General features: G+C 35.4%; 1 long non-coding RNA gene across 1 annotated transcript in view; it reads right to left on the bottom strand.

Annotated features, from left to right (window-relative positions):
* Positions 1–845: 845 nt before the first annotated feature.
* Positions 846–16303, bottom strand: part of LOC307161211 — a 56657-nt gene continuing 41199 nt past the window's right edge. The window contains exons 4-5 of the long non-coding RNA XR_013821698.1: positions 4136–4188; positions 846–923 (exon numbers count right to left, since the gene is read on the bottom strand). This is a non-coding gene — a long non-coding RNA (uncharacterized lncRNA). The remainder of the gene's footprint in view (positions 924–4135; positions 4189–16303) is intronic.

Raw genomic sequence — 16303 nt, 5'->3', positions numbered from 1 at the left:
GTCAGAAGACTGAGAGACACATTCATTACAACATGTTAAAATATTAATATCTTTATCTCAACAATGGAAAAATGGGTGATTAGTACTCTTTTCCTCACAGCACAGATTTCTGGTAAGAAAGATAATTTACACTTTAATATTTTAGTTTATATGTGAGTTAATTAATATATGTAAATGAGTAATAGTTAAATGTGTTTTCCAGAGAGCTTGGGGCAAGACAGAGTTGAACAACCTTCACAAAAACTGACTGCAAATGAAGAGGATCAAATAACTTTAATGTGTAATTACACTACCAGAGCTGCAATTGCAGATGTGTATCTCTTCTGGTACAAACAGCTCCCAAACAGATCACCAACGTTCATTCTGAATAAATATACATTTGGTGAAGGAACTACTGAGGAAGAATTTAAGGAGAGATTTTCTGCAACATTGAACTCCACATCAAGATCAGTTCCTCTGACAATCCAGGATGTGTGTGTGTCTGACTCTGCTGTGTATTACTGTGCTCTGAGGCCCACTGTGACTCAAACACACTCAACACTCATACAAAAACATGCCAAAAAATAAAAACTCTCCAACTTTGCCAAAGTAACACTAATCCATTAAAAATTATATTTCAGAAAGTAAGAATCCTATCAGTAATAAATAAATAAATAATGAGAACTTGTATAGTGTAATAATGTGACGTTCTACTAAAGCAGAGCAGATCAGTGTTTAAATTATTTTCATTATTTTTATCTCTATTTTTTTTATCTATTTATTTATCTTTTTTTTTTTTTTTACAGAGTGCAGTTCTATTATCCATGGATGTGTTGGTGTGTCTGGTTTTTAATCAGCACACATATGTCTCCATCACACACGTTCTGAATGCTTTCTTTTAAGGCTTGTGCTCAAAACTGTCACCTCCAACCAATCCCCTGCGTCTGAAACCAAAAAAGGTCTGAAACACACCTCTTCTTTGAGCATTGAACTAAAGCATTAGCATCTGAGCACAGAGAACATTATTACACTGATATGAGATAGTAAACATGGAAAAACAACTGTTTCTAATTTTAATTCTGACTTCAGGTACAAAATGACTCCCTTTATTCATTGTAGTGATGTAGAAGAACAAATCATTTTGTGCAAATTGACTGAGTAATTTTCTTTTTTCTTTGTTTTAGGTGTGATGACTGCAGACCAGATTGGGCCAAATAAAGAAACTCTCATCATAAAGAAGGAAGACGAGACTGTGACTCTCAGCTGCTCATATGATACTAGCAGCAATTATGTTAGACTTTACTGGTACAGACAGTATCTTAATGAAGAACCTCAGTATTTAATGTGGAAAGAGGCTCGTGATTGGAGCAGTACTGGGAACCCCTCTGATCCTCGCTTTCAGTCGACTACATCACGAACATCCACTGAACTCATTATTAAAGGAGTAACTCTGTCAGATTCAGCTCTCTATTACTGTGCTCTAAGAGTTGGAGCCCAGTGATACAAAGTCTATGTGAAGCTGTACAAAAACTCATATTAATTTTCCCCCTTTGATGTCAAGCCACATCAAACCCACAATCTATAATTCACATAATATAATTACACTTGTTGAAACACCTGTTTGTGGTTACTGTAAGGGAAATGAAAAGTAAAAACTTAATATAGTAGAATACTTACTGAATTACAGTTATTTATCGCAACCATTTTGATAAATTTGAGTAAATATTACAGTTTTTTTACAATCACTTTGCTACTATTTTCAGAATCTTGATGTACAATACACATAAAACTTAGATCATTTGTTCATTCAACAAAAATCACCTGTTCAATATGACACAACTTAACATCAAAGTACTACTATTTCAAAAGGCAATTCACACATTACATTTCAAATGAGTGTCTATTCATTTCCTTACAATGATCTAACTATCAATTGATACAACTGCTCAAAATGATAAGAAACTGTTGCATTACTCTTAATGCATAGTTGTATGCAAACAGACAAACAATCTTCCATGTTTACTAAATCATGAAAGTTTCAAGATAAAGAGATTCATTGTCACCAATTAGCGTGGAACATGAACCAATTAGACTACAATATCCATGGATGTAGCCTAATATTTTATCATAATGCTTCATCAGACACTGTGTCTATGGTCCCAAATACTGTGCACCTTTTCAGCCTATTTACAGCATTGACAGCACTGCACTGTATAGATAATCACTCCTGTTCTGTTTCTTACAGTACAAGCAAGCAAGTTGAGGAACACTGCATTTGATGTTTTACAGTACTGTCTTTTCTTTTCTATTTCATAGCTAATTATTTTTGCTTTGATTCAAATAAACCTATGTTGTGATTGTACTGTAGTGTTTTGCATCAATATATTACAAACTTTGTTCAATGATTCCACTGTCTGTAGTATCATGTAGTACTTTTACAGAGATGTATTTACTGTACATGTAGTACCATAATGAAACCTGTATCACATTTTGTTCTACAATATTTAATGATTGTATGAACAATGACACAGTGAAACTATCGGTTGCTTGTGTGTGGGTGATCTATAGTTATGTTTCAATGGTATTTCACAGTAAATTTGTTTTTTGAACCAATGATTGTGCAAGTGCAAGATTTCTTTAAAGATGTGAATGCACAATGCAATGTTTTGAACAATAGACAGCCAAAGTGATTGTAAAAAAACTGTATATTATCATCTGATATCTCCTCTGCAAAGTCTCTTGTGTGAAGTCTGCCTAAAGTATCTTCATATGCAAACTAACATGTCCAATAAATTTAATTTTATTTCTTATTTATTCTGATTAATTGGTTCTGACATTAGACACACTGTGACTTATGTCAGAATATGAATTTAATTTAAATGGTTCAGCTCAGCAAACTCTATTCAAACTCACCACAAGGAGGCATCATTCCTCAAATTCTTATATAAGGCTGAACCTAATGAAGAATCTGAGACTTTAAAGAGAAACAGAGACAGAAAATACTTCTGGGAATTTCTGTTAAAATAGTCTCCCTTTTTAACTTGAATTGACAATGGCAAAATGGGTGATTATTTCGCTTTTCATTTTTGGTAAGAATTATTTCATAATTCACACTACTATCTGCGTGAAATACTCAATATATGCACATGAATAATGTAAATCTATTTTCCAGTGTGCCGGGCACAAGACAATGTTGAACAACCTTCAGGAGAAATGACTGCAAATGAACAAGATCAAGTCACTCTACTGTGCAATTACTCTACCATATATACAAATGCATATCTTTACTGGTACAAACAGCTATCAAACAGATCACCAACACTCATTCTGAGTGAATTTACAGTTGGTGAAGGATCTACTGAGCCTGATTTTAAGGAGAGATTTTCTGCAACATTGGACTCCACATCAAGATCAGTTCCTCTGACAATCCAGGATGTGTGTGTGTCTGACTCTGCTGTGTATTACTGTGCTCTGAAGCCCACTGTGACTCAAACACACTCAACACTATACAAAAACCTTGTGTACGCATTCACACTTTTAAAATGCAATTGTTATACAGGCTAAAAATCCAAACCTTCACAAAGGTGAAGACATTCCAAACCTTCACAAATATTGACATTGAATCAACATTTAGCATGATGCTTTACATCCACAAGTATTTATTTCTATTTATTACATGGCTTGGTTGAGTTCTAATGTAGAATGCGTTTCTAATGTAGAATAATTCTAATGTAGAATTATTTCTTGATAACAGACCGCTGCTAAGTATAACACACCGTTGCCATGAAAAACAGAGCGTTGCTATGGACGCAGGATTCTAACCGTAGAGACGGAACGGACTATTTTCTTTAGCGGAAGCAATACAATTGTTTTTAAATCAATAAACTCCTTTTTAAATCAATATTTTGTGTCAAATTATTGATTTATTTGGTAGGTAGCCATGTAATAAGTGGGTAAAGCCACTTCACGTCGGGGTCCTGATCAGCCTGTCGGGGTTGTATTCGCTATAACAACCGCCTCGCTCTACATTATATATTTCTATATTTTATGTAAAGGTTAGAGTGATTCATAGCGTTGAATGTGTGTGTTGAATTGTTTTAAAATGATCAAATTCAGCACTGGGGGGCAGAATCCCTCAATCCCTCAACAGACTTACCTACTTGAAGACTTGAAATATCAAGAGAAGAGCAGCAGAGAGGAAACAGAGAGCTACAGTAAAGACAGAGAGACACAATTATTAGAACACACACATCAAAATATTAATTTATCACAATGAAAAAATGGGTGATTAATTATTAAACTTTTCTTCACAGCACAGGACTTTAATAAGGAAGAACACTATATTTGTGTAACACAATTACAGTATATCATTTGTTTATATGTGAGTTATTTAATACATGTAAATTATTAATAGTTTAAAATAAACTATAAACTGGGGGCAAGAGTTGAACAACCTTCACGAAAACTGACTGCAAATGAAGAGGATCAAATAACTTTAATGTGTAATTACACTACCAGAGCTGCAAATACAGATGTTTATCTCTTCTGGTACAAACAGCTCCCAAACAAATCACCAACGTTCATGCTAAAAATTAATCTTTTTTTTTTTTTTTTTTTTTTTTTTTTTTGAAGGATCTACTGAGCCTGATTTTAAGGAGAGATTTTCTGCAACATTGGACTCCACATCAAGAACAGTTCCTCTGACAATCCAGGATGTGTGTGTGTCTGACTCTGCTGTGTATTACTGTGCTCTGAGGCCCACTGTGACTCAAACAGTATTTAATGTGGAAAGATGCTCGTTGTTTGGAAAGCTGATCCTCGATTTCAGTCGACTACATCACATATTGTACATCCACTGAACTCATGATTAAAGGGACACTCCACACATTTGCATTAAGCTTTGCATTGTTAGAAACCCAGTCATACTATTGAATGGTCGTGCAACACTCTCTCATTTTCCCCTGAGACGGGAGAAATCCGTTATTTACCTCTTACACTTCCTCCTACAATGACGCAAAAATCGTCATTTGACGTCATTGTAGGAGGAAGTGTAAGAGGGGGGGATTTCTGTTGAGACTACAAGCACTAGTTCCTCATCTTTCCCAGGGGGGGGGGGACCCGCTCACGCTACAGACCTATTACAGATCAGTGGGTGGGACTTTACTCTCTGAAACTGAAAGCAATATCCTCCATCTTGTTTGAAGCTAAGCTAACAGACGCTGTGGAGACAGATGTAAAGTTATGACAATAGCGGAGGAGAGTGCTCAATATGATATAGAAGAAGAGGATTTCGGAAGTCTGATGCTTGAATCAGGTGTTTGTGGCTACCTTTACAAGCCGCATTATAGCGAAGAGCAGCCGAGGCAGAAGACCTGCCTGCCGCGGACGAGGAGCCCGGACTGGCTCGAGTTAGGGCGGACTGGTGGCGCCGGTGATCTCACTATGCAACTACGAACCGCTACGAACACAGAGATAGAGTCCGTCTGCGGCAAAGAATTTCAACGATGACAATTTCTCCTGGACGAAATCTCTGAATCAGACGAGGATACGGACGTTTGTGTTGTGAACTAACGTTATCCTAGTTTCGCACCGCATATGTTCTGACTGAACATCCAGGTACCATGCAATAATTCACCTTTTCGAAAGAAATACAAACGAGGAGTAATGCACTAATGAGTTCGCCAACTAACTAGACATTTTGTGTGAAATGAATTTCAAGCTCTGGTGGTAGCTAGCCTTGTAGACGGAAGAGTGATTTCTCTTATAGGCAGATATGCGCTTTCTGGATTAGTGGGAGTGGCTTGCGGAGCTGTGCAATGTGGTGCATTGTGGGAGTTGTTGTCTTTCATACAAATGCGTCCTGAAGTTATTTTTTGTCTTTCCTCGGTCACGAAGGCACCAAATTCAAAATTTATTTTACATTTCGACTACATATATGACCCACTTTAAATAAAAAACAATGTTCAAATGGGTGGAATGCCCCTTTAATGGTAAATGTCAGATTCAGATCTCTATTATTGTGCTCTGGAGCCCAGTGATACAGTATATGTGAAGCTCTAGAAAAACTGAACTTCACTTCGATCTCACATCAAATCCACAATCTATAATTCACATAATATAATTACACTGGTGGAAACACCTATGTGTGGTTACAAATGAAATGTTATTCAAGTTTAAGCTAAATGAAATAAAGTGAAAGAGATAAAAAAATAACATAATATAATACTGTACATATTCTTCTAGAAATGTAACATCCCACATGACTTTAGTACATCACAGCTTGACAAATGTGTGACTAAACATTACATTATCATTTGATATCTACATCTGCTTGAGTCTGTCTGAAAAATATGATTCATCCAATAAATGTATTAAGAGTAATGTATAAGTCCTAAAATTCGTTTATAAGGCTAAAACCTTATGAAGAATCTACTAAGAGAAACAGAGATGTTTGACTGGAAATCACATGATCTCACCTGATTACTCATCTTGATTCAAATACACAGAAATTGATTATATGTGTATATCTGTCAAGGACATTGCACTCCATGGTTTATATAATAAAAAACAAAAAAATACAAATTATTTCAAAGGTTACAAATTAACTTCAAAAGTGAGGTGTTTAATTAAATGAATTCACCACCAGGGGGAACCATCCCTTACAATCTTGTGTCACACACCAGGATGCGCTCGCGCCCTCAGATCACTTGGACGTGGCTGTGTTATAAGAGGTAAAAACGATATAAATACTGTTTGTTTTCTCACACAAACCGCTCGTTTCGTGTCTTAGGCCATCAATGTGTACTTACGATGGGGAATTGTTTAATTTGGACGATGGGGAATTGTTTTAATTTGGACTCTGTGCATGCTCTTTGAGACCGTGATAGACCTGCATGATATGACTGTCAGACAAGAACGGTTTGACCTAAAAATATCAAAATTGAAACTACTGCGGAAAAAAAGACACCTACATCTTGGATGCCCTTGAGGTAAGCTAAAACATACCAAAATTTTATTTCAAAGTGAACTATCCCTTTAATATTTGCATTATTTATTCTTGGTATGTAAACTTACTTCGTAAATTTACGTTATATTTTAATGAATAATACCATTTTTGTAACATTATTATCATATATTTTCAGAATGCAGACCAGAGGATACTGTTAATCAGCCAGATAAACATGTAACTAAACCTGAAGGAGGATCAGTCACAATACAACAACACCAGACCTTTTCTGGTATCAAGCAACATTCCTAAATACATGATGAGGAAAAACAAATATGACGGAGATCATGACATTGAGTTGCAGGAAAGATTTCTCTCTAAAGTGTCATCAGAATCATTTCCACTGACAATCCAGGATGTGTGTGTGTCTGACTCTGGTGTGTATAACTGTGCTTTGAGGCCCCGGGTCTTTTATCACAAGCCACACCCACATTATTAATATAAAGCATATCAGTTCTAGGGCATTCATACCTATTTATATACAGTATAAAGTATGGTATAATTTATCATTCAAAACAACAAAGTACAATTTTCCACACTTTCAAAAACAGTTCAGATCTGAAATATCAACATGGAGAGGTATTTATTGATCCTCATAATTATATCAGGTAAATCACACTTTTAACCATTCTACATGTTAAGCAGTGCATCATATCAATGAGTACAGAGTAAATTTTACATCAGTTATATGCATGTGTGTTTGTATGTCTCCTTTTTAGTTTCATTGAAATAATTGGATTTGTGAAGTGTCTTATATTACTTCCAGGTGTGTTTGCTGACAGCATTGGGCCAAGTGACGAAGATATGAATATAATCAGGAGAGAAGGAGAGTCTGTGACACTGAGATGCTCATATGATACAAACAGCAATAATGTTTGGCTTTACTGGTTCAGACAGTCTCCTAATAGAGAACCTCAGTATTTATTGTGGAAAGGTGCTCGATCATTCAGCAGAAATGATAATATACCAGACCGTCGGTTTCAGTCGACTACATCCCAAACCTCCACTGAGCTCATTATTGACAGTGTAACTCTGTCAGATTCAGCTCTCTATTACTGTGCTCTAAGAGTAGGAGCCCAGTGATACAAAATGCCTGAGAGGCTTTACAAAAACCTTAAAAGCCAGCTATCAAATGTTTATCACACCACATGTATATTTTGTAAACCACTGAGACTGTAAATAACAGAATGTGGTAACACCTGTTCAACAATTTTAAAGAACAGAGTTGAGAAGAGAGGATATACTATAAGAACTTGCCGTATGGGATGTTTATCCAACTTTTTTTGCAATGTGGAATTAAGCTTTTTTCTGTAAATGTGTGTAAACTTCCAACGCTTTAGCCACTGTAGATAAATAACTGGAAAACAAACAGAAATGCTTTAAATGGTCAAATAATTTGCGCTACAACCTAGCATTTATGATTATGATAACAAATGAAAATAATATTATAACAAATAACAGTTTGCAATATCAAGCCGCATAACTGTCACGGGCAGGTTGAAGCAGGGAAGGATGCATGATCTAAATTGCAGCAGTGTTTATTAACCAAACTCAAAAACTCACAAACAGGCTCAAAGAAACGTGAACAAAACAACCTCAAATGCAACGTCGACAGACTGAAACACAGGGCTTAAATACACAGAGAACAGATCAGGGAAACGAGACACAGCTGACGAGACGAAAGGGATACAGACACAGGGAAACTCGAACTGAACACAGGGAAAACTGTGGGCCAGAAAGTGCATTTTTTTCTAAAATATCCCTTATTTTAGAGTTGATTATCTCTTCATATCTATAGTAAGAATATTATTGGACCACTTGTGATGGACTGACTTAATAGAAATAATAAAAAATAAAAAAAACAGCAAGCAAATCATCTTTGCTTTAAGAACTTTGTTGAGAATGACTTGAGAGAATAATTAGTTACATTTGAAACATTCTTAATCTTAATCAATATCTGTGATGTACACACTTTTCCAGAAAGATTAAATAACTAAAGGAAGATGTATGACCTCACTGCACCTCCACCAAACAACTCCCAACATTTGTAAAGAAGTGCTCTCAGTGCTGTGTTAGGTAATATGAAGAAACATGACAAAAATAAATGAAACTTCTATTTGTAATTCCAAAAAGAAACCAGGAGAGGGAGAAATGGACTCTCTTCTGATACTGATAACATTGAGCATCTGACAGTGTTTTGAGCTCCTCCCTTCCTTATATAATAATAGCTTTGAATCACTCTTTTCTCAGTTACTCTGTTTTTGCAGATTGATTTGTCTGTTCTTTGGGTATCACTCTATCATCTTGAAGAACAATGAAACAATGGCTCAAGGAGACATTCAGTGGCGTGCACAGACCTCCTCAGGGGCAGGGGCGGAAGGACCAAAAAGGGCACTTTTTTTAAAAAACATTTATTTTTAAAATAAATCACCTGTATAAAGCACAATTCCTCACAATTATTTGGAATATCTCACTCGATGGAGAGCAGCAGTAGGTCAGAGAGCCTCTCTCGGAAATGATGATAATATAACTAATTATTATTTACATTACCAAACAAAACAGAGAATCAAGTCGGTAATTATGAGGAATTCATGTTTAGTTATGTTGATGTTATAAATTGTAGGCCTATGTATTCAATAAAGTGTTAGCTATCATGAAATCAGTAACAATTTACAATAAGGTTTCATTAGTTAAATTTGTTAACATGAACTAATAATGAACTACACTTCTACACAATTTATTCATCTTAATTAATATTAATTTCAGCCTTTACTAAAACATTATTAAAATCAAAAGTTGTATTTGTTAACATTAGTTAATGCACTGACTGTGACATAACATGAACAAACAATTAAAAGTTGTATTATTAACTAAGATTAACAAAGGCCTACAGTAGCCTAACAAATGTTTAGTTTAGTTTCAGACACAGTTGAGCTAACAAACAACAGCACAGTCTGAAACAGGTGTAGGCTGAAGCTCTTGCTTATAATGCCTACCTTTTTAAAACATCTCATATTTTAATAAAAAATAAAACTAAAAATAATTATTGTCTTACATCATTATAATGTTGACAAACAAATATAAACAGAATACAAAAACATTAGTATTTCCTATGCAATACCATTGCACAATCCAAATACAACAAAAGCAGCTTGTTCATTTAACATTCTTTAAATGGTTTCATATAGTTTCAGTGCATTATTTTTTAAATAGTTTCTTTAACTTATTAAGTGCCCCACATATTTTTTTTTAGTTCCTCATGACAGCTATTCCATAGATTTACACCTTTAACTGAAATGCAATGGTATTTTGCATTGGTCCTATGTTCTTTTTGAATATACAAGTTCCCCTTAAGTCATGTTGGCATTCTCTTTCTGTGAACAACCCTTGGATACTTTCTGGCAATTGATAATTTTTTACTTTGTACATGATCTGTAATGTTTTTAGTTGTTTTGCATGATTAGTTAATGTTAGTTAATATGAATAATAAACAAATAAACCTCATTGTAAAGTGTAGGCCTACTATGAAATCAAAGATATAAATTCCTTACAATTTAGAGCTGGACATGGACTTTTCCTTGGACATGAAATTTCCTTTCACTAGATGTATTTCCCCAAGCTAAGAACACTTGCTATGGCCTGGACAAAAACGAATGACATTGTCAGACTCAGAATGCGGCTGAAATTGAGTAATACTTTTATGATTGTTAAGCATAACTCACATGCTGCCGCAACTTTTACAGTAGCATGGTAGGATAAATGAAACTTTTCCGTATTAGCTTAATGTTACCTGCTGCCGTGCAGTTTGAAGACTCGCGGCGAACTGCTGCGTACATAGCGCGGAAAAAAAGAACTCCGCCTACTGCCACTTCACCTCCGCCAAATACTTCCGCCAAAAAAATAATATTTAATATTTGTTTGTATTATTATTGTTCGTGGCAATGGTGTATAAGTGTATTGTTATTTATTATAATATTTATTTTAATAATAATTATTATTTACATTTATCAGAGAGGGGCACAATACATTTTGAGACAAAAGGGGCAGGGGCTTGAGCCCCCCCGGCCCCCCCCCTGTGCACGCCACTGGAGACATTCATCATTTTTGGATTAGTTATTCTTGGTATGTGAATGAAATATGTTACTCTTTGACTGTTTGGTTTTATTTCTACATGATACCGCTGATTGTCACAGAATTATTCTTGTTTGTTACCAGGATGTCAATCAGAAGACACAGTTGATCAGCCACTTACACATGTTACTGGATTTGAGGGAGAATTGATAACATTAGACTGCAAATATACTACAACCTCAACATCACAAGAGCTCTTCTGGTACATACAGAGATTAGATGAATCTCCTAAATTTGTGTTACAAAGGAATTCATATGGAGGAGGAGTTAATGGAACAGAGTACCAGGAGAGATTTTCCTCTGAAGTGAAAGCATCAAATTCAGTCCCCTTGATAATGCAGAGACTGCGAGTGTCTGACTCTGCTGTGTATTACTGCGCTTTGAGGCCCACAGTGTGAACAGGATGTCTCTCTCTCACACAAAATCAAAAGAAAGAATCCTACAGTATATAGGGGAAACAGGCGAGTGAAACAGTTTGTGTTGTATCAATTTAAAAAATGAGCTACAGGAGTGAAACCACTGATTTCCAGGCCAAAAAATAAATAACAAATCAGATGTAGGAAAATAACATTTCATGTCTGGTTTAGTTGTATTGTGACCATGCAGCCTGATCTCACACACGAAACGTACATATTTAGACGTAAATAAAAACGATCCGATTCGTATATATATTTACGTATTATAGTGACTTTACGTATCATATGGACGTTATTTCAGGTTCGATACGTATCTATATTTACGTATTACAACTTAAAATACGTATAGATTCAACGTATATCCATAAATGCATTTATATGACAGCCTGGTCTCATTGTTAATACGTAGTATTAATACGTAATTTTCAAAGATAGAAAACGTACGTTTTGTACGTTTGGATAGATCATATCATTAAGATATCTGTATAATTTACCTTAAATACCGTTTTATAGATAAATGGAAGATCCCTTAACCCCACTCCCAAACCTAAACATAACGTTACCCATTTTATACAGAATATAAAAAGGACAAAACGTACAGAGATGTGTGGGAAATGGCAATTTTATTAACAATATAGCATTAAAAGATTTCCTACCCCTAAACCTACCCATAACAATTTCTTAAAACTACATTTACTACAGGCTACAATTATAAACTACATTTACTACAGGCTACTACATAACTACAGGCTACAATTATGGAGAAAAATTACAACATACGTGTAATCACAATAATTTATTTATTGCGAACATGTCAAAACCGGTACCAAAAGTCGTTCACATGACGATGTGTTGCAGTCACAGTCCTCTCTTTCAGTATAATAGTTTTGAATGAGGTACAGAGCAGAATTTAAGTTATTAATCCAAGAAAATGTTAATCCGGCTTCGCTCTGTGTGAAGGCGCGCGCGCTTCTGCATTTCAAATGTAGTTTACCGACTGAAATACGGCATGTCGCAATCTGTGGCGAGAGCCAATGACCGTTTGATATCACTGCCGTAAAACATGTCGTAACGCTTCTTGAGGGCGCAATTTTTGAATTTGAATTCATCACGAGCGCGGAATTTGACGGTTACGGACTGAGCTGCTGATAGCCTGTGAAATGGAGATGATCAGTCACTGGATAAAGGGCTGAATTTGGATCTCTTTCTTGCAAACGTATGGATTCTAAAGATTTGGATTATCAAGCTAATAAAATTGATGTCTTTTGTGAATTTATGTTGGGTTTTGGTGTATTATTGTTCTATTGGAGAAAACGCATTTTGTGTCTCACTGTAAATAAACTAAATATTACAAAATGGTTAAACGGTTAAATAAGGTATTTTTAAGGTTTTAAAGTGTATTCTTGTGTAACTGCATGTAGGCTAATCCTACAAAACGAGTTTCCAGCAGAAGGCACGAACAGAGCGAATGGTTATTAGCCTATTTCTTGAGTAAACTGCATTTAATAATAATAAATGCGACTGAAAACGTAATTGATAAGACATTTGAATGCAATAGAGTCAAAACATTAATGCCACGATTTTAATATGCATAAATAAGAATAGCCTACGTACAAATATGTACGTCGGTAGAGTTGTTCATACGTAAATAATTTGCGTTTTTGTGCTGTTAATACGTAAATAGTTTACGTTTTAGAGCTGTAAATACGTCAGTATTATACGTTTCTGTGTGTATAAAACGTAAGTAAATGTACGTATGGTAGAATTACACTTTACGTAAAAATACACACGTACTCTCATGAGATCACGTTGCACCATGTTGATGAATGACAGAACTGGTCTCTTTAAATCAGCAGATTGTCTAGTTTAATGTGATATACACCGGGAAAAAACTGGTTTGGTTTGAAACCATTTTCACTCAGGAATTGCTAGTAAATTTCACAATTACAAAGAAAAAGTAAGTAACACACCGAATTAATTAAACGTGACATTTTGAAGTAAATAGACTGAAATAGTGTTTTCTTGCAAAATACTCGAATAATCTTTGTATTATTTACAACTTATACACAAGCTTTTCACCTACTTAAACAGTTTTTTAAGCATACTTTGTATAATGTATTTGATTAATGTACAATAAATTAATGCAAAAAAATGTTCCATCCATATTTTGCTAAGTGTTACAACTCACCTACATTTCATCAGCTACAGTATAGTGTGTGTGTGTGTGTGTGTGTGTGTGTGTGTGTGTGGTGGGTGAGGGTTGGGAGTGGGGGGACATGATGTCACTAGCTACACCCATATTATTAATAAACAACAGACCACCTCTCCAAGTATAGTAATTCAGCAAGTAAAACTCAAAACATAAATCTGAACAGATCAAAAGCATGAACATGGAGAGACATCTACTACTGATTGTCATAACAGTATCAGGTAAAGCACTCTTTTGATTATTTGATTATTTAAGTCAAATTCAAATTTTTAAGTCAAAGTCAAAATTTCACATTTTTAAGCAGTGTTTTAAGCAATGATAAACACTACTTCAAGCTATACAATTACAAAAATACACTTTGCTTCGGCTTTATTAAATGGACTGTTTTGTTGTCTATATTTATATCCAGGTGTATTACCTGACAGCATTGGACCAAAAGACAAGGAAGCAATAATCAGTAAAGAAGGAGAGTCTGTGACACTGAGATGCTCATATGATACAAGCAGCAGTTATGTCTATCTTTACTGGTTCAGACAGTATCCTAATAATACAGAACCTCAGTATTTACTGTGGAAAGGTGCTCGATCAAGTGGAGGAGGGGATAAAACAGACGATCGGTTTCAGTCGACTACATCCCAAACATCCACCGAACTCACTATTAATGGTGTAACTCTGTCAGATTCAGCTCTCTATTACTGTGCTCTAAGAGTAGGAGCCCAGTGATACAAAATGCCTGAGAGGCTTTACAAAAACCTTAAAAGCCAGCTATCAAATGTTTATCACACCACATGTATATTTTGTAAACCACTGAGACTGTAAATAACAGAATGTGGTAACACCTGTTCAACAATTTTAAAGAACAGAGTTGAGAAGAGAGGATATACTATAAGAACTTGCCGTATGGGATGTTTATTCAACTTTTTTTGCAATGTGGAATTAAGCTTTTTTCTGTAAATGTGTGTAAACTTCCAACGCTTTAGCCACTGTAGATAAATAACTGGAAAACAAACAGAAATGCTTTAAATGGTCAAATAATTTGCGCTACAACCTAGCATTTATGATTATGATAACAAATGAAAATAATATTATAACAAATAACAGTTTGCAATATCAAGCCGCATAACTGTCACGGGCAGGTTGAAGCAGGGAAGGATGCATGATCTAAATTGCAGCAGTGTTTATTAACCAAACTCAAAAACTCACAAACAGGCTCAAAGAAACGTGAACAAAACAACCTCAAATGCAACGTCGACAGACTGAAACACAGGGCTTAAATACACAGAGAACAGATCAGGGAAACGAGACCCAGCTGACAAGACGAAAGGGATACAGACACAGGGAAACTCGAACTGAACACAGGGAAAACTAGGTCAAATTAACAGGCAAACATGAACTAACAAACACTAAACGTGACAATAACAGACAGTTTTTACAGCTAAAATAACTGAAAGCGGATGAGACCGGAAGCCAGACACATAGTTACAAATGGCCTTACCCACTTTTTACATTAAAAATAAGGTGGATACAATTTGTTTATATCATATTTTAAAGTTATTCCTGAGCATAGTAGCTTGATACGGTGATGTAGATGGCCAAAACTGAATTATATTCTCAATCTCAACTGTGTTAACATCAAAATGGGGCCAATCTACGTCAATCTATTGCACATTCTTGTTTCTTAGAATTAGTCCAAACATAATGATATATTGATAAATATCGCTTAAAGGGGTCATATAATGGTACATTCACTTTTACAAGTTGATTGTACTGAAATGTGTGTTGGCAGTGCCTGTACACAACCATCATATAATGATAAAAATCCATCCAGTGGTCTTTTTTTAATCTCCTTATATGTTTTCCCCCGTCTCAATTCGAGCCGTCTGACCGTGTGACGTCACACGGTCGGACGCCCCTCCCACGATTGTTAATTGACAGCAGCGTTTCAACACAGACCCGCACTGAGCGAGCTGTCATCATAGTCCGCGCGGCCATTGTTGATACGCTGGAGCAGAATGGCGTCTAAGCGATTGTGGTGTTCTGTTCTTGGGTGTAATAACCAGTCATTTTGATGTTCCTAAATCCGAACCACTGACGACGCAGTGGCTGAGTTTTGTTTTCGAAGGGAATATTACCCACGATCAACAGCAATGCTTTCATGTTTGCGCAAATTATTTCTCACCAGACTGCTTTATAAACGAGGGTCAGTATAAAGCTGGATTTACTAAGAAGCTGCTCCTGAAAAAAGGATCGGTACCAACTATTCGTGTTCCTGCTGCACCTCTAGAAGAATTGAAGTGAGTGTAATGTTTTATTAACATGTGCATTTTGCCCTATAAAAACTGAACCGAGACTCAAACCCTTCCCATTAATTGACACTACAAGTCGAACTTTAAAGGGGTCATATAATGCTATTTTTGTACAAGTTATTATGATTCTTTAGGGTCTAAATGAAAAGTTTGTAATACACTTTAATTATAAATTCTCATTAGTATTGTAAGAAAACACTCATTTTACCTGGTCAAAAACAGCTCTGTTTTCAGCACGCCATTTAAGTGCATGTGT

Source organism: Squalius cephalus (assembly GCF_949319135.1).
Source record: "Squalius cephalus genome assembly, chromosome: 7".
In the NCBI taxonomy this organism is placed as follows: Eukaryota; Metazoa; Chordata; class Actinopteri; order Cypriniformes; family Leuciscidae; genus Squalius; species Squalius cephalus.
The sequence above is the reverse complement of the archived record's forward strand: the minus strand, read 5'-3'. Positions and strand labels throughout refer to the sequence as shown.